The sequence below is a fragment of the Scyliorhinus torazame genome, unplaced genomic scaffold (genome assembly GCF_047496885.1).
Source record: "Scyliorhinus torazame isolate Kashiwa2021f unplaced genomic scaffold, sScyTor2.1 scaffold_246, whole genome shotgun sequence".
Lineage (NCBI taxonomy): Eukaryota > Metazoa > Chordata > Chondrichthyes > Carcharhiniformes > Scyliorhinidae > Scyliorhinus > Scyliorhinus torazame.
The window spans coordinates 96822-119000 of record NW_027307973.1 but is presented as its reverse complement, the minus strand read 5'-3'; the positions used below and the strand labels follow the sequence as shown (position 1 = coordinate 119000).

Below are 22179 nucleotides of genomic sequence, written 5' to 3'. Positions count from 1 at the left end.
GGGCTCAACTCAGGCAGGCGGCTTGGTCGGGCCATTCAGCTGCTGCAGCTTTGCCGGGCCTTTGCAACGCAGCACGGTTGTGTGCCTTGGCGTGCTGCACTTTGATGGGCACGCCAGCTGGCCCGTGTGGCCGCAAGCCAGTGTGTCGGCAGGACGTTCTCTCTCCTAGCCTGAAGGCGCCGCATGAATGCAAGTTGTGGCATTGGGGCTGGTGTGGAAAGCAAAGGAAGAGAGAGCTGGCTTGCATTGCCTGCCTGACCCTTGTGCTGGCTGTGCTGAGAGAAGTGCGCAGCGTTGCAATGTGGAAAGGCAGCAGCGTGCAGGCGGCAGGCTGGTGTGAGGTAGGCGGGGCTTGCAGTTTTCCTTGAGGAGGTGGAGAAGAAAAAAGAGAGCTCGGTGGGGATGGCATGAAGGGGAGCGAGTATCAGGCATATAGGCTAGAATTAGCAGGAGAAGGAGAGAAAGAGGAGGAGAAGTAGAAGTAGAAGTAGAAAAAGAGAGAGAAAAAATTGAAAACAACCGGAAAGAAGAAGTGGCGAGGGTGCTAGGGTGGCCAGCTTGAATAGGCGAGAAGACGGTGCTGCAGATGCCTACGGCCATACTAGTGTGAAAACGCCCGATCTCGTCTGATCTCGGAAACTAAGCAGACTCAGGCCTGGTTAGTACTTGGATGGGAGACCGCCTGGGAATACCAGGTGCAGTAGGCTTTTGCGGCCAGCAGAGACTGCTCACGCCAAGCACTCTCCACACCAGAGGCAGGCCAACCTTTTGCTGCTCTCTGCGTCCTCGCCATTCCTCCCAACACTTGCCTGCGGGCTCAACTCAGGCAGGCGGCTTGGTCGGGCCATTCAGCTGCTGCAGCTTTGCCGGGCCTTTGCAACGCAGCACGGTTGTGTGCCTTGGCGTGCTGCACTTTGATGGGCACGCCAGCTGGCCCGTGTGGCCGCAAGCCAGTGTGTCGGCAGGACGTTCTCTCTCCTAGCCTGAAGGCGCCGCATGAATGCAAGTTGTGGCATTGGGGCAGGTGTGGAAAGCGAAGGAAGAGAGAGCTGGCTTGCATTGCCTGCCTGACCCTTGTGCTGGCTGTGCTGAGAGAAGTGCGCAGCGTTGCAATGTGGAAAGGCAGCAGCGTGCAGGCGGCAGGCTGGTGTGAGGTGGGCGGGGCTTGCAGTTTTCCTTGGGGAGGTGGAGAAGAAAAAAGAGAGCTAGGTGGGGACGGCATGAAGGGGAGCGAGTATCAGGCATATAGGCTAGAATTAGCAGGAGAAGGAGAGAAAGAGGAGGAGAAGTAGAAGTAGAAGTAGAAAAAGAGAGAGAAAAAATTGAAAACAACCGGAAAGAAGAAGTGGCGAGGGTGCTAGGGTGGCCAACTTGAATAGGCGAGAAGACGGTGCTGCAGATGTCTACGGCCATACTAGTCTGAAAACGCCCGATCTCATCTGATCTCGGAAGCTAAGCAGACTCAGGCCTGGTTAGTACTTGGATGGGAGACCGCCTGGGAATACCAGGTGCAGTAGGCTTTTGCGGCCAGCAGAGACTGCTCACGCCAAGCACTCTCCACACCAGAGGCAGGCCAACCTTTTGCTGCTCTCTGCGTCCTCGCCATTCCTCCCAACACTTGCCTGCGGGCTCAACTCAGGCAGGCGGCTTGGTCGGGCCATTCAGCTGCTGCAGCTTTGCCGGGCCTTTGCAACGCAGCACGGTTGGGTGCCTTGGCGTGCTGCACTTTGATGGGCCCGCCAGCTGGCCCGTGTGGCCGCAAGCCAGTGTGTCGGCAGGACGTTCTCCTAGCCTGAAGGCGCCGCATGAATGCAAGTTGTGGCATTGGGGCTGGTGTGGAAAGCGAAGGAAGAGAGAGCTGGCTTGCATTGCCTGCCTGACCCTTGTGCTGGCTGTGCTGAGAGAAGTGCGCAGCGTTGCAATGTGGAAAGGCAGCAGCGTGCAGGCGGCAGGCTGGTGTGAGGTGGGCGGGGCTTGCAGTTTTCCTTGGGGAGGTGGAGAAGAAAAAAGAGAGCTAGGTGGGGACGGCATGAAGGGGAGCGAGTATCAGGCATATAGGCTAGAATTAGCAGGAGAAGGAGAGAAAGAGGAGGAGAAGTAGAAGTAGAAGTAGAAAAAGAGAGAGAAAAAATTGAAAACAACCGGAAAGAAGAAGTGGCGAGGGTGCTAGGGTGGCCAGCTTGAATAGGCGAGAAGACGGTGCTGCAGATGCCTACGGCCATACTAGTCTGAAAACGCCTGATCTCGTTTGATCTCGCAAGCTAAGCAGACTCAGGCCTGGTTAGTACTTGGATGGGAGACCGCCTGGGAATACCAGGTGAAGTAGGCTTTTGCGGCCAGCAGTGACTGCTCACGCCAAGCACTCTCCACACCAGAGGCAGGCCAACCTTTTGCTGCTCTCTGCGTCCTCGCCATTCCTCCCAACACTTGCCTGCGGGCTCAACTCAGGCAGGCGGCTTGGTCGGGCCATTCAGCTGCTGCAGCTTTGCCGGGCCTTTGCAACGCAGCACGGTTGTGTGCCTTGGCGTGCTGCACTTTGATGGGCACGCCAGCTGGCCCGTGTGGCCGCAAGCCAGTGTGTCGGCAGGACGTTCTCTCTCCTAGCCTGAAGGCGCCGCATGAATGCAAGTTGTGGCATTGGGGCTGGTGTGGAAAGCGAAGGAAGAGAGAGCTGGCTTGCATTGCCTGCCTGACCCTTGTGCTGGCTGTGCTGAGAGAAGTGCGCAGCGTTGCAATGTGGAAAGGCAGCAGCGTGCAGGCGGCAGGCTGGTGTGAGGTAGGCGGGGCTTGCAGTTTTCCTTGAGGAGGTGGAGAAGAAAAAAGAGAGCTCGGTGGGGATGGCATGAAGGGGAGCGAGTATCAGGCATATAGGCTAGAATTAGCAGGAGAAGGAGAGAAAGAGGAGGAGAAGTAGAAGTAGAAGTAGAAAAAGAGAGAGAAAAAATTGAAAACAACCGGAAAGAAGAAGTGGCGAGGGTGCTAGGGTGGCCAGCTTGAATAGGCGAGAAGACGGTGCTGCAGATGCCTACGGCCATACTAGTCTGAAAACGCCCGATCTCGTCTGATCTCGGAAGCTAAGCAGACTCAGGCCTGGTTAGTACTTGGATGGGAGACCGCCTGGGAATACCAGGTGCAGTAGGCTTTTGCGGCCAGCAGTGACTGCTCACGCCAAGCACTCTCCACACCAGAGGCAGGCCATCCTTTTGCTGCTCTCTGCGTCCTCGCCATTCCTCCCAACACTTGCCTGCGGGCTCAACTCAGGCAGGCGGCTTGGTCGGGCCATTCAGCTGCTGCAGCTTTGCCGGGCCTTTGCAACGCAGCACGGTTGGGTGCCTTGGCGTGCTGCACTTTGATGGGCCCGCCAGCTGGCCCGTGTGGCCGCAAGCCAGTGTGTCGGCAGGACGTTCTCCTAGCCTGAAGGCGCCGCATGAATGCAAGTTGTGGCATTGGGGCTGGTGTGGAAAGCGAAGGAAGAGAGAGCTGGCTTGCATTGCCTGCCTGACCCTTGTGCTGGCTGTGCTGAGAGAAGTGCGCAGCGTTGCAATGTGGAAAGGCAGCAGCGTGCAGGCGGCAGGCTGGTGTGAGGTGGGCGGGGCTTGCAGTTTTCCTTGGGGAGGTGGAGAAGAAAAAAGAGAGCTAGGTGGGGACGGCATGAAGGGGAGCGAGTATCAGGCATATAGGCTAGAATTAGCAGGAGAAGGAGAGAAAGAGGAGGAGAAGTAGAAGTAGAAGTAGAAAAAGAGAGAGAAAAAATTGAAAACAACCGGAAAGAAGAAGTGGCGAGGGTGCTAGGGTGGCCAGCTTGAATAGGCGAGAAGACGGTGCTGCAGATGCCTACGGCCATACTAGTCTGAAAACGCCCGATCTCGTCTGATCTCGGAAGCTAAGCAGACTCAGGCCTGGTTAGTACTTGGATGGGAGACCGCCTGGGAATACCAGGTGCAGTAGGCTTTTGCGGCCAGCAGTGACTGCTCACGCCAAGCACTCTCCACACCAGAGGCAGGCCAACCTTTTGCTGCTCTCTGCGTCCTCGCCATTCCTCCCAACACTTGCCTGCGGGCTCAACTCAGGCAGGCGGCTTGGTCGGGCCATTCAGCTGCTGCAGCTTTGCCGGGCCTTTGCAACGCAGCACGGTTGTGTGCCTTGGCGTGCTGCACTTTGATGGGCACGCCAGCTGGCCCGTGTGGCCGCAAGCCAGTGTGTCGGCAGGACGTTCTCTCTCCTAGCCTGAAGGCGCCGCATGAATGCAAGTTGTGGCATTGGGGCTGGTGTGGAAAGCGGAGGAAGAGAGAGCTGGCTTGCATTGCCTGCCTGACCCTTGTGCTGGCTGTGCTGAGAGAAGTGCGCAGCGTTGCAATGTGGAAAGGCAGCAGCGTGCAGGCGGCAGGCTGGTGTGAGGTAGGCGGGGCTTGCAGTTTTCCTTGAGGAGGTGGAGAAGAAAAAAGAGAGCTCGGTGGGGATGGCATGAAGGGGAGCGAGTATCAGGCATATAGGCTAGAATTAGCAGGAGAAGGAGAGAAAGAGGAGGAGAAGTAGAAGTAGAAGTAGAAAAAGAGAGAGAAAAAATTGAAAACAACCGGAAAGAAGAAGTGGCGAGGGTGCTAGGGTGGCCAACTTGAATAGGCGAGAAGACGGTGCTGCAGATGTCTACGGCCATACTAGTCTGAAAACGCCCGATCTCATCTGATCTCGGAAGCTAAGCAGACTCAGGCCTGGTTAGTACTTGGATGGGAGACCGCCTGGGAATACCAGGTGCAGTAGGCTTTTGCGGCCAGCAGAGACTGCTCACGCCAAGCACTCTCCACACCAGAGGCAGGCCAACCTTTTGCTGCTCTCTGCGTCCTCGCCATTCCTCCCAACACTTGCCTGCGGGCTCAACTCAGGCAGGCGGCTTGGTCGGGCCATTCAGCTGCTGCAGCTTTGCCGGGCCTTTGCAACGCAGCACGGTTGGGTGCCTTGGCGTGCTGCACTTTGATGGGCCCGCCAGCTGGCCCGTGTGGCCGCAAGCCAGTGTGTCGGCAGGACGTTCTCCTAGCCTGAAGGCGCCGCATGAATGCAAGTTGTGGCATTGGGGAAGGTGTGGAAAGCGAAGGAAGAGAAAGCTGGCTTGCATTGCCTGCCTGACCCTTGTGCTGGCTGTGCTGAGAGAAGTGCGCAGCGTTGCAATGTGGAAAGGCAGCAGCGTGCAGGCGGCAGGCTGGTGTGAGGTGGGCGGGGCTTGCAGTTTTCCTTGGGGAGGTGGAGAAGAAAAAAGAGAGCTAGGTGGGGACGGCATGAAGGGGAGCGAGTATCAGGCATATAGGCTAGAATTAGCAGGAGAAGGAGAGAAAGAGGAGGAGAAGTAGAAGTAGAAGTAGAAAAAGAGAGAGAAAAAATTGAAAACAACCGGAAAGAAGAAGTGGCGAGGGTGCTAGGGTGGCCAGCTTGAATAGGCGAGAAGACGGTGCTGCAGATGCCTACGGCCATACTAGTCTGAAAACGCCCGATCTCGTTTGATCTCGGAAGCTAAGCAGACTCAGGCCTGGTTAGTACTTGGATGGGAGACCGCCTGGGAATACCAGGTGCAGTAGGCTTTTGCGGCCAGCAGTGACTGCTCACGCCAAGCACTCTCCACACCAGAGGCAGGCCAACCTTTTGCTGCTCTCTGCGTCCTCGCCATTCCTCCCAACACTTGCCTGCGGGCTCAACTCAGGCAGGCGGCTTGGTCGGGCCATTCAGCTGCTGCAGCTTTGCCGGGCCTTTGCAACGCAGCACGGTTGTGTGCCTTGGCGTGCTGCACTTTGATGGGCACGCCAGCTGGCCCGTGTGGCCGCAAGCCAGTGTGTCGGCAGGACGTTCTCTCTCCTAGCCTGAAGGCGCCGCATGAATGCAAGTTGTGGCATTGGGGCTGGTGTGGAAAGCGAAGGAAGAGAGAGCTGGCTTGCATTGCCTGCCTGACCCTTGTGCTGGCTGTGCTGAGAGAAGTGCGCAGCGTTGCAATGTGGAAAGGCAGCAGCGTGCAGGCGGCAGGCTGGTGTGAGGTAGGCGGGGCTTGCAGTTTTCCTTGAGGAGGTGGAGAAGAAAAAAGAGAGCTCGGTGGGGATGGCATGAAGGGGAGCGAGTATCAGGCATATAGGCTAGAATTAGCAGGAGAAGGAGAGAAAGAGGAGGAGAAGTAGAAGTAGAAGTAGAAAAAGAGAGAGAAAAAATTGAAAACAACCGGAAAGAAGAAGTGGCGAGGGTGCTAGGGTGGCCAGCTTGAATAGGCGAGAAGACGGTGCTGCAGATGCCTACGGCCATACTAGTCTGAAAACGCCCGATCTCGTCTGATCTCGGAAGCTAAGCAGACTCAGGCCTGGTTAGTACTTGGATGGGAGACCGCCTGGGAATACCAGGTGCAGTAGGCTTTTGCGGCCAGCAGTGACTGCTCACGCCAAGCACTCTCCACACCAGAGGCAGGCCAACCTTTTGCTGCTCTCTGCGTCCTCGCCATTCCTCCCAACACTTGCCTGCGGGCTCAACTCAGGCAGGCGGCTTGGTCGGGCCATTCAGCTGCTGCAGCTTTGCCGGGCCTTTGCAACGCAGCACGGTTGTGTGCCTTGGCGTGCTGCACTTTGATGGGCACGCCAGCTGGCCCGTGTGGCCGCAAGCCAGTGTGTCGGCAGGACGTTCTCTCTCCTAGCCTGAAGGCGCCGCATGAATGCAAGTTGTGGCATTGGGGCTGGTGTGGAAAGCGGAGGAAGAGAGAGCTGGCTTGCATTGCCTGCCTGACCCTTGTGCTGGCTGTGCTGAGAGAAGTGCGCAGCGTTGCAATGTGGAAAGGCAGCAGCGTGCAGGCGGCAGGCTGGTGTGAGGTAGGCGGGGCTTGCAGTTTTCCTTGAGGAGGTGGAGAAGAAAAAAGAGAGCTCGGTGGGGATGGCATGAAGGGGAGCGAGTATCAGGCATATAGGCTAGAATTAGCAGGAGAAGGAGAGAAAGAGGAGGAGAAGTAGAAGTAGAAGTAGAAAAAGAGAGAGAAAAAATTGAAAACAACCGGAAAGAAGAAGTGGCGAGGGTGCTAGGGTGGCCAACTTGAATAGGCGAGAAGACGGTGCTGCAGATGTCTACGGCCATACTAGTCTGAAAACGCCCGATCTCATCTGATCTCGGAAGCTAAGCAGACTCAGGCCTGGTTAGTACTTGGATGGGAGACCGCCTGGGAATACCAGGTGCAGTAGGCTTTTGCGGCCAGCAGAGACTGCTCACGCCAAGCACTCTCCACACCAGAGGCAGGCCAACCTTTTGCTGCTCTCTGCGTCCTCGCCATTCCTCCCAACACTTGCCTGCGGGCTCAACTCAGGCAGGCGGCTTGGTCGGGCCATTCAGCTGCTGCAGCTTTGCCGGGCCTTTGCAACGCAGCACGGTTGGGTGCCTTGGCGTGCTGCACTTTGATGGGCCCGCCAGCTGGCCCGTGTGGCCGCAAGCCAGTGTGTCGGCAGGACGTTCTCCTAGCCTGAAGGCGCCGCATGAATGCAAGTTGTGGCATTGGGGAAGGTGTGGAAAGCGAAGGAAGAGAAAGCTGGCTTGCATTGCCTGCCTGACCCTTGTGCTGGCTGTGCTGAGAGAAGTGCGCAGCGTTGCAATGTGGAAAGGCAGCAGCGTGCAGGCGGCAGGCTGGTGTGAGGTGGGCGGGGCTTGCAGTTTTCCTTGGGGAGGTGGAGAAGAAAAAAGAGAGCTAGGTGGGGACGGCATGAAGGGGAGCGAGTATCAGGCATATAGGCTAGAATTAGCAGGAGAAGGAGAGAAAGAGGAGGAGAAGTAGAAGTAGAAGTAGAAAAAGAGAGAGAAAAAATTGAAAACAACCGGAAAGAAGAAGTGGCGAGGGTGCTAGGGTGGCCAGCTTGAATAGGCGAGAAGACGGTGCTGCAGATGCCTACGGCCATACTAGTCTGAAAACGCCCGATCTCGTTTGATCTCGGAAGCTAAGCAGACTCAGGCCTGGTTAGTACTTGGATGGGAGACCGCCTGGGAATACCAGGTGCAGTAGGCTTTTGCGGCCAGCAGTGACTGCTCACGCCAAGCACTCTCCACACCAGAGGCAGGCCAACCTTTTGCTGCTCTCTGCGTCCTCGCCATTCCTCCCAACACTTGCCTGCGGGCTCAACTCAGGCAGGCGGCTTGGTCGGGCCATTCAGCTGCTGCAGCTTTGCCGGGCCTTTGCAACGCAGCACGGTTGTGTGCCTTGGCGTGCTGCACTTTGATGGGCACGCCAGCTGGCCCGTGTGGCCGCAAGCCAGTGTGTCGGCAGGACGTTCTCTCTCCTAGCCTGAAGGCGCCGCATGAATGCAAGTTGTGGCATTGGGGCTGGTGTGGAAAGCGAAGGAAGAGAGAGCTGGCTTGCATTGCCTGCCTGACCCTTGTGCTGGCTGTGCTGAGAGAAGTGCGCAGCGTTGCAATGTGGAAAGGCAGCAGCGTGCAGGCGGCAGGCTGGTGTGAGGTAGGCGGGGCTTGCAGTTTTCCTTGAGGAGGTGGAGAAGAAAAAAGAGAGCTCGGTGGGGATGGCATGAAGGGGAGCGAGTATCAGGCATATAGGCTAGAATTAGCAGGAGAAGGAGAGAAAGAGGAGGAGAAGTAGAAGTAGAAGTAGAAAAAGAGAGAGAAAAAATTGAAAACAACCGGAAAGAAGAAGTGGCGAGGGTGCTAGGGTGGCCAGCTTGAATAGGCGAGAAGACGGTGCTGCAGATGCCTACGGCCATACTAGTCTGAGAACGCCCGATCTCGTCTGATCTCGGAAGCTAAGCAGACTCAGGCCTGGTTAGTACTTGGATGGGAGACCGCCTTGGAATACCAGGTGCAGTAGGCTTTTGCGGCCAGCAGTGACTGCTCACGCCAAGCACTCTCCACACCAGAGGCAGGCCAACCTTTTGCTGCTCTCTGCGTCCTCGCCATTCCTCCCAACACTTGCCTGCGGGCTCAACTCAGGCAGGCGGCTTGGTCGGGCCATTCAGCTGCTGCAGCTTTGCCGGGCCTTTGCAACGCAGCACGGTTGGGTGCCTTGGCGTGCTGCACTTTGATGGGCCCGCCAGCTGGCCCGTGTGGCCGCAAGCCAGTGTGTCGGCAGGACGTTCTCCTAGCCTGAAGGCGCCGCATGAATGCAAGTTGTGGCATTGGGGCTGGTGTGGAAAGCGAAGGAAGAGAGAGCTGGCTTGCATTGCCTGCCTGACCCTTGTGCTGGCTGTGCTGAGAGAAGTGCGCAGCGTTGCAATGTGGAAAGGCAGCAGCGTGCAGGCGGCAGGCTGGTGTGAGGTGGGCGGGGCTTGCAGTTTTCCTTGGGGAGGTGGAGAAGAAAAAAGAGAGCTAGGTGGGGACGGCATGAAGGGGAGCGAGTATCAGGCATATAGGCTAGAATTAGCAGGAGAAGGAGAGAAAGAGGAGGAGAAGTAGAAGTAGAAGTAGAAAAAGAGAGAGAAAAAATTGAAAACAACCGGAAAGAAGAAGTGGCGAGGGTGCTAGGGTGGCCAGCTTGAATAGGCGAGAAGACGGTGCTGCAGATGCCTACGGCCATACTAGTCTGAAAACGCCCGATCTCGTCTGATCTCGGAAGCTAAGCAGACTCAGGCCTGGTTAGTACTTGGATGGGAGACCGCCTGGGAATACCAGGTGCAGTAGGCTTTTGCGGCCAGCAGTGACTGCTCACGCCAAGCACTCTCCACACCAGAGGCAGGCCAACCTTTTGCTGCTCTCTGCGTCCTCGCCATTCCTCCCAACACTTGCCTGCGGGCTCAACTCAGGCAGGCGGCTTGGTCGGGCCATTCAGCTGCTGCAGCTTTGCCGGGCCTTTGCAACGCAGCACGGTTGTGTGCCTTGGCGTGCTGCACTTTGATGGGCACGCCAGCTGGCCCGTGTGGCCGCAAGCCAGTGTGTCGGCAGGACGTTCTCTCTCCTAGCCTGAAGGCGCCGCATGAATGCAAGTTGTGGCATTGGGGCTGGTGTGGAAAGCAAAGGAAGAGAGAGCTGGCTTGCATTGCCTGCCTGACCCTTGTGCTGGCTGTGCTGAGAGAAGTGCGCAGCGTTGCAATGTGGAAAGGCAGCAGCGTGCAGGCGGCAGGCTGGTGTGAGGTAGGCGGGGCTTGCAGTTTTCCTTGAGGAGGTGGAGAAGAAAAAAGAGAGCTCGGTGGGGATGGCATGAAGGGGAGCGAGTATCAGGCATATAGGCTAGAATTAGCAGGAGAAGGAGAGAAAGAGGAGGAGAAGTAGAAGTAGAAGTAGAAAAAGAGAGAGAAAAAATTGAAAACAACCGGAAAGAAGAAGTGGCGAGGGTGCTAGGGTGGCCAGCTTGAATAGGCGAGAAGACGGTGCTGCAGATGCCTACGGCCATACTAGTGTGAAAACGCCCGATCTCGTCTGATCTCGGAAACTAAGCAGACTCAGGCCTGGTTAGTACTTGGATGGGAGACCGCCTGGGAATACCAGGTGCAGTAGGCTTTTGCGGCCAGCAGAGACTGCTCACGCCAAGCACTCTCCACACCAGAGGCAGGCCAACCTTTTGCTGCTCTCTGCGTCCTCGCCATTCCTCCCAACACTTGCCTGCGGGCTCAACTCAGGCAGGCGGCTTGGTCGGGCCATTCAGCTGCTGCAGCTTTGCCGGGCCTTTGCAACGCAGCACGGTTGTGTGCCTTGGCGTGCTGCACTTTGATGGGCACGCCAGCTGGCCCGTGTGGCCGCAAGCCAGTGTGTCGGCAGGACGTTCTCTCTCCTAGCCTGAAGGCGCCGCATGAATGCAAGTTGTGGCATTGGGGCAGGTGTGGAAAGCGAAGGAAGAGAGAGCTGGCTTGCATTGCCTGCCTGACCCTTGTGCTGGCTGTGCTGAGAGAAGTGCGCAGCGTTGCAATGTGGAAAGGCAGCAGCGTGCAGGCGGCAGGCTGGTGTGAGGTGGGCGGGGCTTGCAGTTTTCCTTGGGGAGGTGGAGAAGAAAAAAGAGAGCTCGGTGGGGATGGCATGAAGGGGAGCGAGTATCAGGCATATAGGCTAGAATTAGCAGGAGAAGGAGAGAAAGAGGAGGAGAAGTAGAAGTAGAAGTAGAAAAAGAGAGAGAAAAAATTGAAAACAACCGGAAAGAAGAAGTGGCGAGGGTGCTAGGGTGGCCAGCTTGAATAGGCGAGAAGACGGTGCTGCAGATGCCTACGGCCATACTAGTCTGAGAACGCCCGATCTCGTCTGATCTCGGAAGCTAAGCAGACTCAGGCCTGGTTAGTACTTGGATGGGAGACCGCCTTGGAATACCAGGTGCAGTAGGCTTTTGCGGCCAGCAGTGACTGCTCACGCCAAGCACTCTCCACACCAGAGGCAGGCCAACCTTTTGCTGCTCTCTGCGTCCTCGCCATTCCTCCCAACACTTGCCTGCGGGCTCAACTCAGGCAGGCGGCTTGGTCGGGCCATTCAGCTGCTGCAGCTTTGCCGGGCCTTTGCAACGCAGCACGGTTGGGTGCCTTGGCGTGCTGCACTTTGATGGGCCCGCCAGCTGGCCCGTGTGGCCGCAAGCCAGTGTGTCGGCAGGACGTTCTCCTAGCCTGAAGGCGCCGCATGAATGCAAGTTGTGGCATTGGGGCTGGTGTGGAAAGCGAAGGAAGAGAGAGCTGGCTTGCATTGCCTGCCTGACCCTTGTGCTGGCTGTGCTGAGAGAAGTGCGCAGCGTTGCAATGTGGAAAGGCAGCAGCGTGCAGGCGGCAGGCTGGTGTGAGGTGGGCGGGGCTTGCAGTTTTCCTTGGGGAGGTGGAGAAGAAAAAAGAGAGCTAGGTGGGGACGGCATGAAGGGGAGCGAGTATCAGGCATATAGGCTAGAATTAGCAGGAGAAGGAGAGAAAGAGGAGGAGAAGTAGAAGTAGAAGTAGAAAAAGAGAGAGAAAAAATTGAAAACAACCGGAAAGAAGAAGTGGCGAGGGTGCTAGGGTGGCCAGCTTGAATAGGCGAGAAGACGGTGCTGCAGATGCCTACGGCCATACTAGTCTGAAAACGCCCGATCTCGTCTGATCTCGGAAGCTAAGCAGACTCAGGCCTGGTTAGTACTTGGATGGGAGACCGCCTGGGAATACCAGGTGCAGTAGGCTTTTGCGGCCAGCAGTGACTGCTCACGCCAAGCACTCTCCACACCAGAGGCAGGCCAACCTTTTGCTGCTCTCTGCGTCCTCGCCATTCCTCCCAACACTTGCCTGCGGGCTCAACTCAGGCAGGCGGCTTGGTCGGGCCATTCAGCTGCTGCAGCTTTGCCGGGCCTTTGCAACGCAGCACGGTTGTGTGCCTTGGCGTGCTGCACTTTGATGGGCACGCCAGCTGGCCCGTGTGGCCGCAAGCCAGTGTGTCGGCAGGACGTTCTCTCTCCTAGCCTGAAGGCGCCGCATGAATGCAAGTTGTGGCATTGGGGCTGGTGTGGAAAGCAAAGGAAGAGAGAGCTGGCTTGCATTGCCTGCCTGACCCTTGTGCTGGCTGTGCTGAGAGAAGTGCGCAGCGTTGCAATGTGGAAAGGCAGCAGCGTGCAGGCGGCAGGCTGGTGTGAGGTAGGCGGGGCTTGCAGTTTTCCTTGAGGAGGTGGAGAAGAAAAAAGAGAGCTCGGTGGGGATGGCATGAAGGGGAGCGAGTATCAGGCATATAGGCTAGAATTAGCAGGAGAAGGAGAGAAAGAGGAGGAGAAGTAGAAGTAGAAGTAGAAAAAGAGAGAGAAAAAATTGAAAACAACCGGAAAGAAGAAGTGGCGAGGGTGCTAGGGTGGCCAGCTTGAATAGGCGAGAAGACGGTGCTGCAGATGCCTACGGCCATACTAGTGTGAAAACGCCCGATCTCGTCTGATCTCGGAAACTAAGCAGACTCAGGCCTGGTTAGTACTTGGATGGGAGACCGCCTGGGAATACCAGGTGCAGTAGGCTTTTGCGGCCAGCAGAGACTGCTCACGCCAAGCACTCTCCACACCAGAGGCAGGCCAACCTTTTGCTGCTCTCTGCGTCCTCGCCATTCCTCCCAACACTTGCCTGCGGGCTCAACTCAGGCAGGCGGCTTGGTCGGGCCATTCAGCTGCTGCAGCTTTGCCGGGCCTTTGCAACGCAGCACGGTTGTGTGCCTTGGCGTGCTGCACTTTGATGGGCACGCCAGCTGGCCCGTGTGGCCGCAAGCCAGTGTGTCGGCAGGACGTTCTCTCTCCTAGCCTGAAGGCGCCGCATGAATGCAAGTTGTGGCATTGGGGCAGGTGTGGAAAGCGAAGGAAGAGAGAGCTGGCTTGCATTGCCTGCCTGACCCTTGTGCTGGCTGTGCTGAGAGAAGTGCGCAGCGTTGCAATGTGGAAAGGCAGCAGCGTGCAGGCGGCAGGCTGGTGTGAGGTGGGCGGGGCTTGCAGTTTTCCTTGGGGAGGTGGAGAAGAAAAAAGAGAGCTAGGTGGGGACGGCATGAAGGGGAGCGAGTATCAGGCATATAGGCTAGAATTAGCAGGAGAAGGAGAGAAAGAGGAGGAGAAGTAGAAGTAGAAGTAGAAAAAGAGAGAGAAAAAATTGAAAACAACCGGAAAGAAGAAGTGGCGAGGGTGCTAGGGTGGCCAGCTTGAATAGGCGAGAAGACGGTGCTGCAGATGCCTACGGCCATACTAGTCTGAAAACGCCTGATCTCGTTTGATCTCGCAAGCTAAGCAGACTCAGGCCTGGTTAGTACTTGGATGGGAGACCGCCTGGGAATACCAGGTGAAGTAGGCTTTTGCGGCCAGCAGTGACTGCTCACGCCAAGCACTCTCCACACCAGAGGCAGGCCAACCTTTTGCTGCTCTCTGCGTCCTCGCCATTCCTCCCAACACTTGCCTGCGGGCTCAACTCAGGCAGGCGGCTTGGTCGGGCCATTCAGCTGCTGCAGCTTTGCCGGGCCTTTGCAACGCAGCACGGTTGTGTGCCTTGGCGTGCTGCACTTTGATGGGCACGCCAGCTGGCCCGTGTGGCCGCAAGCCAGTGTGTCGGCAGGACGTTCTCTCTCCTAGCCTGAAGGCGCCGCATGAATGCAAGTTGTGGCATTGGGGCTGGTGTGGAAAGCGAAGGAAGAGAGAGCTGGCTTGCATTGCCTGCCTGACCCTTGTGCTGGCTGTGCTGAGAGAAGTGCGCAGCGTTGCAATGTGGAAAGGCAGCAGCGTGCAGGCGGCAGGCTGGTGTGAGGTAGGCGGGGCTTGCAGTTTTCCTTGAGGAGGTGGAGAAGAAAAAAGAGAGCTCGGTGGGGATGGCATGAAGGGGAGCGAGTATCAGGCATATAGGCTAGAATTAGCAGGAGAAGGAGAGAAAGAGGAGGAGAAGTAGAAGTAGAAGTAGAAAAAGAGAGAGAAAAAATTGAAAACAACCGGAAAGAAGAAGTGGCGAGGGTGCTAGGGTGGCCAGCTTGAATAGGCGAGAAGACGGTGCTGCAGATGCCTACGGCCATACTAGTCTGAAAACGCCCGATCTCGTCTGATCTCGGAAGCTAAGCAGACTCAGGCCTGGTTAGTACTTGGATGGGAGACCGCCTGGGAATACCAGGTGCAGTAGGCTTTTGCGGCCAGCAGTGACTGCTCACGCCAAGCACTCTCCACACCAGAGGCAGGCCATCCTTTTGCTGCTCTCTGCGTCCTCGCCATTCCTCCCAACACTTGCCTGCGGGCTCAACTCAGGCAGGCGGCTTGGTCGGGCCATTCAGCTGCTGCAGCTTTGCCGGGCCTTTGCAACGCAGCACGGTTGGGTGCCTTGGCGTGCTGCACTTTGATGGGCCCGCCAGCTGGCCCGTGTGGCCGCAAGCCAGTGTGTCGGCAGGACGTTCTCCTAGCCTGAAGGCGCCGCATGAATGCAAGTTGTGGCATTGGGGCTGGTGTGGAAAGCGAAGGAAGAGAGAGCTGGCTTGCATTGCCTGCCTGACCCTTGTGCTGGCTGTGCTGAGAGAAGTGCGCAGCGTTGCAATGTGGAAAGGCAGCAGCGTGCAGGCGGCAGGCTGGTGTGAGGTGGGCGGGGCTTGCAGTTTTCCTTGGGGAGGTGGAGAAGAAAAAAGAGAGCTAGGTGGGGACGGCATGAAGGGGAGCGAGTATCAGGCATATAGGCTAGAATTAGCAGGAGAAGGAGAGAAAGAGGAGGAGAAGTAGAAGTAGAAGTAGAAAAAGAGAGAGAAAAAATTGAAAACAACCGGAAAGAAGAAGTGGCGAGGGTGCTAGGGTGGCCAGCTTGAATAGGCGAGAAGACGGTGCTGCAGATGCCTACGGCCATACTAGTCTGAAAACGCCCGATCTCGTCTGATCTCGGAAGCTAAGCAGACTCAGGCCTGGTTAGTACTTGGATGGGAGACCGCCTGGGAATACCAGGTGCAGTAGGCTTTTGCGGCCAGCAGTGACTGCTCACGCCAAGCACTCTCCACACCAGAGGCAGGCCAACCTTTTGCTGCTCTCTGCGTCCTCGCCATTCCTCCCAACACTTGCCTGCGGGCTCAACTCAGGCAGGCGGCTTGGTCGGGCCATTCAGCTGCTGCAGCTTTGCCGGGCCTTTGCAACGCAGCACGGTTGTGTGCCTTGGCGTGCTGCACTTTGATGGGCACGCCAGCTGGCCCGTGTGGCCGCAAGCCAGTGTGTCGGCAGGACGTTCTCTCTCCTAGCCTGAAGGCGCCGCATGAATGCAAGTTGTGGCATTGGGGCTGGTGTGGAAAGCGGAGGAAGAGAGAGCTGGCTTGCATTGCCTGCCTGACCCTTGTGCTGGCTGTGCTGAGAGAAGTGCGCAGCGTTGCAATGTGGAAAGGCAGCAGCGTGCAGGCGGCAGGCTGGTGTGAGGTAGGCGGGGCTTGCAGTTTTCCTTGAGGAGGTGGAGAAGAAAAAAGAGAGCTCGGTGGGGATGGCATGAAGGGGAGCGAGTATCAGGCATATAGGCTAGAATTAGCAGGAGAAGGAGAGAAAGAGGAGGAGAAGTAGAAGTAGAAGTAGAAAAAGAGAGAGAAAAAATTGAAAACAACCGGAAAGAAGAAGTGGCGAGGGTGCTAGGGTGGCCAACTTGAATAGGCGAGAAGACGGTGCTGCAGATGTCTACGGCCATACTAGTCTGAAAACGCCCGATCTCATCTGATCTCGGAAGCTAAGCAGACTCAGGCCTGGTTAGTACTTGGATGGGAGACCGCCTGGGAATACCAGGTGCAGTAGGCTTTTGCGGCCAGCAGAGACTGCTCACGCCAAGCACTCTCCACACCAGAGGCAGGCCAACCTTTTGCTGCTCTCTGCGTCCTCGCCATTCCTCCCAACACTTGCCTGCGGGCTCAACTCAGGCAGGCGGCTTGGTCGGGCCATTCAGCTGCTGCAGCTTTGCCGGGCCTTTGCAACGCAGCACGGTTGGGTGCCTTGGCGTGCTGCACTTTGATGGGCCCGCCAGCTGGCCCGTGTGGCCGCAAGCCAGTGTGTCGGCAGGACGTTCTCCTAGCCTGAAGGCGCCGCATGAATGCAAGTTGTGGCATTGGGGAAGGTGTGGAAAGCGAAGGAAGAGAAAGCTGGCTTGCATTGCCTGCCTGACCCTTGTGCTGGCTGTGCTGAGAGAAGTGCGCAGCGTTGCAATGTGGAAAGGCAGCAGCGTGCAGGCGGCAGGCTGGTGTGAGGTGGGCGGGGCTTGCAGTTTTCCTTGGGGAGGTGGAGAAGAAAAAAGAGAGCTAGGTGGGGACGGCATGAAGGGGAGCGAGTATCAGGCATATAGGCTAGAATTAGCAGGAGAAGGAGAGAAAGAGGAGGAGAAGTAGAAGTAGAAGTAGAAAAAGAGAGAGAAAAAATTGAAAACAACCGGAAAGAAGAAGTGGCGAGGGTGCTAGGGTGGCCAGCTTGAATAGGCGAGAAGACGGTGCTGCAGATGCCTACGGCCATACTAGTCTGAAAACGCCCGATCTCGTTTGATCTCGGAAGCTAAGCAGACTCAGGCCTGGTTAGTACTTGGATGGGAGACCGCCTGGGAATACCAGGTGCAGTAGGCTTTTGCGGCCAGCAGTGACTGCTCACGCCAAGCACTCTCCACACCAGAGGCAGGCCAACCTTTTGCTGCTCTCTGCGTCCTCGCCATTCCTCCCAACACTTGCCTGCGGGCTCAACTCAGGCAGGCGGCTTGGTCGGGCCATTCAGCTGCTGCAGCTTTGCCGGGCCTTTGCAACGCAGCACGGTTGTGTGCCTTGGCGTGCTGCACTTTGATGGGCACGCCAGCTGGCCCGTGTGGCCGCAAGCCAGTGTGTCGGCAGGACGTTCTCTCTCCTAGCCTGAAGGCGCCGCATGAATGCAAGTTGTGGCATTGGGGCTGGTGTGGAAAGCGAAGGAAGAGAGAGCTGGCTTGCATTGCCTGCCTGACCCTTGTGCTGGCTGTGCTGAGAGAAGTGCGCAGCGTTGCAATGTGGAAAGGCAGCAGCGTGCAGGCGGCAGGCTGGTGTGAGGTAGGCGGGGCTTGCAGTTTTCCTTGAGGAGGTGGAGAAGAAAAAAGAGAGCTCGGTGGGGATGGCATGAAGGGGAGCGAGTATCAGGCATATAGGCTAGAATTAGCAGGAGAAGGAGAGAAAGAGGAGGAGAAGTAGAAGTAGAAGTAGAAAAAGAGAGAGAAAAAATTGAAAACAACCGGAAAGAAGAAGTGGCGAGGGTGCTAGGGTGGCCAGCTTGAATAGGCGAGAAGACGGTGCTGCAGATGCCTACGGCCATACTAGTCTGAGAACGCCCGATCTCGTCTGATCTCGGAAGCTAAGCAGACTCAGGCCTGGTTAGTACTTGGATGGGAGACCGCCTTGGAATACCAGGTGCAGTAGGCTTTTGCGGCCAGCAGTGACTGCTCACGCCAAGCACTCTCCACACCAGAGGCAGGCCAACCTTTTGCTGCTCTCTGCGTCCTCGCCATTCCTCCCAACACTTGCCTGCGGGCTCAACTCAGGCAGGCGGCTTGGTCGGGCCATTCAGCTGCTGCAGCTTTGCCGGGCCTTTGCAACGCAGCACGGTTGGGTGCCTTGGCGTGCTGCACTTTGATGGGCCCGCCAGCTGGCCCGTGTGGCCGCAAGCCAGTGTGTCGGCAGGACGTTCTCCTAGCCTGAAGGCGCCGCATGAATGCAAGTTGTGGCATTGGGGCTGGTGTGGAAAGCGAAGGAAGAGAGAGCTGGCTTGCATTGCCTGCCTGACCCTTGTGCTGGCTGTGCTGAGAGAAGTGCGCAGCGTTGCAATGTGGAAAGGCAGCAGCGTGCAGGCGGCAGGCTGGTGTGAGGTGGGCGGGGCTTGCAGTTTTCCTTGGGGAGGTGGAGAAGAAAAAAGAGAGCTAGGTGGGGACGGCATGAAGGGGAGCGAGTATCAGGCATATAGGCTAGAATTAGCAGGAGAAGGAGAGAAAGAGGAGGAGAAGTAGAAGTAGAAGTAGAAAAAGAGAGAGAAAAAATTGAAAACAACCGGAAAGAAGAAGTGGCGAGGGTGCTAGGGTGGCCAGCTTGAATAGGCGAGAAGACGGTGCTGCAGATGCCTACGGCCATACTAGTCTGAAAACGCCCGATCTCGTCTGATCTCGGAAGCTAAGCAGACTCAGGCCTGGTTAGTACTTGGATGGGAGACCGCCTGGGAATACCAGGTGCAGTAGGCTTTTGCGGCCAGCAGTGACTGCTCACGCCAAGCACTCTCCACACCAGAGGCAGGCCAACCTTTTGCTGCTCTCTGCGTCCTCGCCATTCCTCCCAACACTTGCCTGCGGGCTCAACTCAGGCAGGCGGCTTGGTCGGGCCATTCAGCTGCTGCAGCTTTGCCGGGCCTTTGCAACGCAGCACGGTTGTGTGCCTTGGCGTGCTGCACTTTGATGGGCACGCCAGCTGGCCCGTGTGGCCGCAAGCCAGTGTGTCGGCAGGACGTTCTCATTCCTAGCCTGAAGGCGCCGCATGAATGCAAGTTGTGGCATTGGGGCTGGTGTGGAAAGCGAAGGAAGAGAGAGCTGGCTTGCATTGCCTGCCTGACCCTTGTGCTGGCTGTGCTGAGAGAAGTGCGCAGCGTTGCAATGTGGAAAGGCAGCAGCGTGCAGGCGGCAGGCTGGTGTGAGGTAGGCGGGGCTTGCAGTTTTCCTTGAGGAGGTGGAGAAGAAAAAAGAGAGCTCGGTGGGGATGGCATGAAGGGGAGCGAGTATCAGGCATATAGGCTAGAATTAGCAGGAGAAGGAGAGAAAGAGGAGGAGAAGTAGAAGTAGAAGTAGAAAAAGAGAGAGAAAAAATTGAAAACAACCGGAAAGAAGAAGTGGCGAGGGTGCTAGGGTGGCCAGCTTGAATAGGCGAGAAGACGGTGCTGCAGATGCCTACGGCCATACTAGTCTGAAAACGCCCGATCTCGTCTGATCTCGGAAGCTAAGCAGACTCAGGCCTGGTTAGTACTTGGATGGGAGACCGCCTGGGAATACCAGGTGCAGTAGGCTTTTGCGGCCAGCAGTGACTGCTCACGCCAAGCACTCTCCACACCAGAGGCAGGCCAACCTTTTGCTGCTCTCTGCGTCCTCGCCATTCCTCCCAACACTTGCCTGCGGGCTCAACTCAGGCAGGCGGCTTGGTCGGGCCATTCAGCTGCTGCAGCTTTGCCGGGCCTTTGCAACGCAGCACGGTTGGGTGCCTTGGCGTGCTGCACTTTGATGGGCCCGCCAGCTGGCCCGTGTGGCCGCAAGCCAGTGTGTCGGCAGGACGTTCTCCTAGCCTGAAGGCGCCGCATGAATGCAAGTTGTGGCATTGGGGCTGGTGTGGAAAGCGAAGGAAGAGAGAGCTGGCTTGCATTGCCTGCCTGACCCTTGTGCTGGCTGTGCTGAGAGAAGTGCGCAGCGTTGCAATGTGGAAAGGCAGCAGCGTGCAGGCGGCAGGCTGGTGTGAGGTAGGCGGGGCTTGCAGTTTTCCTTGAGGAGGTGGAGAAGAAAAAAGAGAGCTCGGTGGGGGTGGCATGAAGGGGAGCGAGTATCAGGCATATAGGCTAGAATTAGCAGGAGAAGGAGAGAAAGAGGAGGAGAAGTAGAAGTAGAAGTAGAAAAAGAGAGAGAAAAAATTGAAAACAACCGGAAAGAAGAAGTGGCGAGGGTGCTAGGGTGGCCAGCTTGAATAGGCGAGAAGACGGTGCTGCAGATGCCTACGGCCATACTAGTCTGAAAACGCCCGATCTCGTCTGATTTCGGAAGCTAAGCAGACTCAGGCCTGGTTAGTACTTGGATGGGAGACCGCCTGGGAATACCAGGTGCAGTAGGCTTTTGCGGCCAGCAGTGACTGCTCACGCCAAGCACTCTCCACACCAGAGGCAGGCCAACCTTTTGCTGCTCTCTGCGTCCTCGCCATTCCTCCCAACACTTGCCTGCGGGCTCAACTCAGGCAGGCGGCTTGGTCGGGCCATTCAGCTGCTGCAGCTTTGCCGGGCCTTTGCAACGCAGCACGGTTGGGTGCCTTGGCGTGCTGCACTTTGATGGGCCCGCCAGCTGGCCCGTGTGGCCGCAAGCCAGTGTGTCGGCAGGACGTTCTCCTAGCCTGAAGGCGCCGCATGAATGCAAGTTGTGGCATTGGGGAAGGTGTGGAAAGCGAAGGAAGAGAAAGCTGGCTTGCATTGCCTGCCTGACCCTTGTGCTGGCTGTGCTGAGAGAAGTGCGCAGCGTTGCAATGTGGAAAGGCAGCAGCGTGCAGGCGGCAGGCTGGTGTGAGGTGGGCGGGGCTTGCAGTTTTCCTTGGGGAGGTGGAGAAGAAAAAAGAGAGCTAGGTGGGGACGGCATGAAGGGGAGCGAGTATCAGGCATATAGGCTAGAATTAGCAGGAGAAGGAGAGAAAGAGGAGGAGAAGTAGAAGTAGAAGTAGAAAAAGAGAGAGAAAAAATTGAAAACAACCGGAAAGAAGAAGTGGCGAGGGTGCTAGGGTGGCCAGCTTGAATAGGCGAGAAGACGGTGCTGCAGATGCCTACGGCCATACTAGTCTGAAAACGCCCGATCTCGTTTGATCTCGGAAGCTAAGCAGACTCAGGCCTGGTTAGTACTTGGATGGGAGACCGCCTGGGAATACCAGGTGCAGTAGGCTTTTGCGGCCAGCAGTGACTGCTCACGCCAAGCACTCTCCACACCAGAGGCAGGCCAACCTTTTGCTGCTCTCTGCGTCCTCGCCATTCCTCCCAACACTTGCCTGCGGGCTCAACTCAGGCAGGCGGCTTGGTCGGGCCATTCAGCTGCTGCAGCTTTGCCGGGCCTTTGCAACGCAGCACGGTTGTGTGCCTTGGCGTGCTGCACTTTGATGGGCACGCCAGCTGGCCCGTGTGGCCGCAAGCCAGTGTGTCGGCAGGACGTTCTCTCTCCTAGCCTGAAGGCGCCGCATGAATGCAAGTTGTGGCATTGGGGCTGGTGTGGAAAGCGAAGGAAGAGAGAGCTGGCTTGCATTGCCTGCCTGACCCTTGTGCTGGCTGTGCTGAGAGAAGTGCGCAGCGTTGCAATGTGGAAAGGCAGCAGCGTGCAGGCGGCAGGCTGGTGTGAGGTAGGCGGGGCTTGCAGTTTTCCTTGAGGAGGTGGAGAAGAAAAAAGAGAGCTCGGTGGGGATGGCATGAAGGGGAGCGAGTATCAGGCATATAGGCTAGAATTAGCAGGAGAAGGAGAGAAAGAGGAGGAGAAGTAGAAGTAGAAGTAGAAAAAGAGAGAGAAAAAATTGAAAACAACCGGAAAGAAGAAGTGGCGAGGGTGCTAGGGTGGCCAGCTTGAATAGGCGAGAAGACGGTGCTGCAGATGCCTACGGCCATACTAGTCTGAGAACGCCCGATCTCGTCTGATCTCGGAAGCTAAGCAGACTCAGGCCTGGTTAGTACTTGGATGGGAGACCGCCTTGGAATACCAGGTGCAGTAGGCTTTTGCGGCCAGCAGTGACTGCTCACGCCAAGCACTCTCCACACCAGAGGCAGGCCAACCTTTTGCTGCTCTCTGCGTCCTCGCCATTCCTCCCAACACTTGCCTGCGGGCTCAACTCAGGCAGGCGGCTTGGTCGGGCCATTCAGCTGCTGCAGCTTTGCCGGGCCTTTGCAACGCAGCACGGTTGGGTGCCTTGGCGTGCTGCACTTTGATGGGCCCGCCAGCTGGCCCGTGTGGCCGCAAGCCAGTGTGTCGGCAGGACGTTCTCCTAGCCTGAAGGCGCCGCATGAATGCAAGTTGTGGCATTGGGGCTGGTGTGGAAAGCGAAGGAAGAGAGAGCTGGCTTGCATTGCCTGCCTGACCCTTGTGCTGGCTGTGC

At 57.1% G+C, this 22179-nt stretch overlaps 27 non-coding genes across 27 annotated transcripts; all 27 read left to right on the top strand.

The window, feature by feature from the left end:
• Positions 1 to 588: 588 nt before the first annotated feature.
• LOC140406026 (5S ribosomal RNA) lies at positions 589 to 707 on the top strand. Its single transcript, XR_011938980.1, has one exon. It is a non-coding gene; the product is annotated as a 5S ribosomal RNA (ribosomal RNA).
• A 694-nt stretch (positions 708 to 1401) lies between these two features.
• LOC140405902 (5S ribosomal RNA) lies at positions 1402 to 1520 on the top strand. Its single transcript, XR_011938861.1, has one exon. It is a non-coding gene; the product is annotated as a 5S ribosomal RNA (ribosomal RNA).
• A 690-nt stretch (positions 1521 to 2210) lies between these two features.
• Positions 2211 to 2329, top strand: LOC140406058 (5S ribosomal RNA). Its single transcript, XR_011939010.1, has one exon. It is a non-coding gene; the product is annotated as a 5S ribosomal RNA (ribosomal RNA).
• Positions 2330 to 3023: 694 nt separating this feature from the next.
• LOC140405818 (5S ribosomal RNA) lies at positions 3024 to 3142 on the top strand. The gene has a single exon (XR_011938780.1). It is a non-coding gene; the product is annotated as a 5S ribosomal RNA (ribosomal RNA).
• A 690-nt stretch (positions 3143 to 3832) lies between these two features.
• Positions 3833 to 3951, top strand: LOC140405817 (5S ribosomal RNA). The gene has a single exon (XR_011938779.1). It is a non-coding gene; the product is annotated as a 5S ribosomal RNA (ribosomal RNA).
• Positions 3952 to 4645: 694 nt separating this feature from the next.
• On the top strand, positions 4646 to 4764 carry LOC140405901 (5S ribosomal RNA). Its single transcript, XR_011938860.1, has one exon. It is a non-coding gene; the product is annotated as a 5S ribosomal RNA (ribosomal RNA).
• Positions 4765 to 5454: 690 nt separating this feature from the next.
• On the top strand, positions 5455 to 5573 carry LOC140405915 (5S ribosomal RNA). Its single transcript, XR_011938874.1, has one exon. It is a non-coding gene; the product is annotated as a 5S ribosomal RNA (ribosomal RNA).
• Positions 5574 to 6267: 694 nt separating this feature from the next.
• Positions 6268 to 6386, top strand: LOC140405815 (5S ribosomal RNA). Its single transcript, XR_011938778.1, has one exon. It is a non-coding gene; the product is annotated as a 5S ribosomal RNA (ribosomal RNA).
• Positions 6387 to 7080: 694 nt separating this feature from the next.
• Positions 7081 to 7199, top strand: LOC140405899 (5S ribosomal RNA). Its single transcript, XR_011938858.1, has one exon. It is a non-coding gene; the product is annotated as a 5S ribosomal RNA (ribosomal RNA).
• A 690-nt stretch (positions 7200 to 7889) lies between these two features.
• LOC140405914 (5S ribosomal RNA) lies at positions 7890 to 8008 on the top strand. The gene has a single exon (XR_011938873.1). It is a non-coding gene; the product is annotated as a 5S ribosomal RNA (ribosomal RNA).
• A 694-nt stretch (positions 8009 to 8702) lies between these two features.
• LOC140405994 (5S ribosomal RNA) lies at positions 8703 to 8821 on the top strand. The gene has a single exon (XR_011938950.1). It is a non-coding gene; the product is annotated as a 5S ribosomal RNA (ribosomal RNA).
• A 690-nt stretch (positions 8822 to 9511) lies between these two features.
• LOC140405814 (5S ribosomal RNA) lies at positions 9512 to 9630 on the top strand. Its single transcript, XR_011938777.1, has one exon. It is a non-coding gene; the product is annotated as a 5S ribosomal RNA (ribosomal RNA).
• A 694-nt stretch (positions 9631 to 10324) lies between these two features.
• LOC140406025 (5S ribosomal RNA) lies at positions 10325 to 10443 on the top strand. Its single transcript, XR_011938979.1, has one exon. It is a non-coding gene; the product is annotated as a 5S ribosomal RNA (ribosomal RNA).
• A 694-nt stretch (positions 10444 to 11137) lies between these two features.
• LOC140405993 (5S ribosomal RNA) lies at positions 11138 to 11256 on the top strand. Its single transcript, XR_011938949.1, has one exon. It is a non-coding gene; the product is annotated as a 5S ribosomal RNA (ribosomal RNA).
• A 690-nt stretch (positions 11257 to 11946) lies between these two features.
• LOC140405813 (5S ribosomal RNA) lies at positions 11947 to 12065 on the top strand. Its single transcript, XR_011938776.1, has one exon. It is a non-coding gene; the product is annotated as a 5S ribosomal RNA (ribosomal RNA).
• A 694-nt stretch (positions 12066 to 12759) lies between these two features.
• On the top strand, positions 12760 to 12878 carry LOC140406023 (5S ribosomal RNA). The gene has a single exon (XR_011938978.1). It is a non-coding gene; the product is annotated as a 5S ribosomal RNA (ribosomal RNA).
• Positions 12879 to 13572: 694 nt separating this feature from the next.
• Positions 13573 to 13691, top strand: LOC140406057 (5S ribosomal RNA). Its single transcript, XR_011939009.1, has one exon. It is a non-coding gene; the product is annotated as a 5S ribosomal RNA (ribosomal RNA).
• Positions 13692 to 14385: 694 nt separating this feature from the next.
• Positions 14386 to 14504, top strand: LOC140405812 (5S ribosomal RNA). Its single transcript, XR_011938775.1, has one exon. It is a non-coding gene; the product is annotated as a 5S ribosomal RNA (ribosomal RNA).
• Positions 14505 to 15194: 690 nt separating this feature from the next.
• Positions 15195 to 15313, top strand: LOC140405811 (5S ribosomal RNA). Its single transcript, XR_011938774.1, has one exon. It is a non-coding gene; the product is annotated as a 5S ribosomal RNA (ribosomal RNA).
• A 694-nt stretch (positions 15314 to 16007) lies between these two features.
• Positions 16008 to 16126, top strand: LOC140405898 (5S ribosomal RNA). Its single transcript, XR_011938857.1, has one exon. It is a non-coding gene; the product is annotated as a 5S ribosomal RNA (ribosomal RNA).
• Positions 16127 to 16816: 690 nt separating this feature from the next.
• LOC140405913 (5S ribosomal RNA) lies at positions 16817 to 16935 on the top strand. The gene has a single exon (XR_011938872.1). It is a non-coding gene; the product is annotated as a 5S ribosomal RNA (ribosomal RNA).
• Positions 16936 to 17629: 694 nt separating this feature from the next.
• Positions 17630 to 17748, top strand: LOC140405991 (5S ribosomal RNA). The gene has a single exon (XR_011938947.1). It is a non-coding gene; the product is annotated as a 5S ribosomal RNA (ribosomal RNA).
• A 690-nt stretch (positions 17749 to 18438) lies between these two features.
• LOC140405810 (5S ribosomal RNA) lies at positions 18439 to 18557 on the top strand. The gene has a single exon (XR_011938773.1). It is a non-coding gene; the product is annotated as a 5S ribosomal RNA (ribosomal RNA).
• Positions 18558 to 19251: 694 nt separating this feature from the next.
• LOC140405809 (5S ribosomal RNA) lies at positions 19252 to 19370 on the top strand. The gene has a single exon (XR_011938772.1). It is a non-coding gene; the product is annotated as a 5S ribosomal RNA (ribosomal RNA).
• Positions 19371 to 20060: 690 nt separating this feature from the next.
• Positions 20061 to 20179, top strand: LOC140405951 (5S ribosomal RNA). Its single transcript, XR_011938909.1, has one exon. It is a non-coding gene; the product is annotated as a 5S ribosomal RNA (ribosomal RNA).
• A 690-nt stretch (positions 20180 to 20869) lies between these two features.
• Positions 20870 to 20988, top strand: LOC140405912 (5S ribosomal RNA). Its single transcript, XR_011938871.1, has one exon. It is a non-coding gene; the product is annotated as a 5S ribosomal RNA (ribosomal RNA).
• Positions 20989 to 21682: 694 nt separating this feature from the next.
• LOC140405990 (5S ribosomal RNA) lies at positions 21683 to 21801 on the top strand. The gene has a single exon (XR_011938946.1). It is a non-coding gene; the product is annotated as a 5S ribosomal RNA (ribosomal RNA).
• The last annotated feature ends 378 nt before the right edge of the window (positions 21802 to 22179 follow it).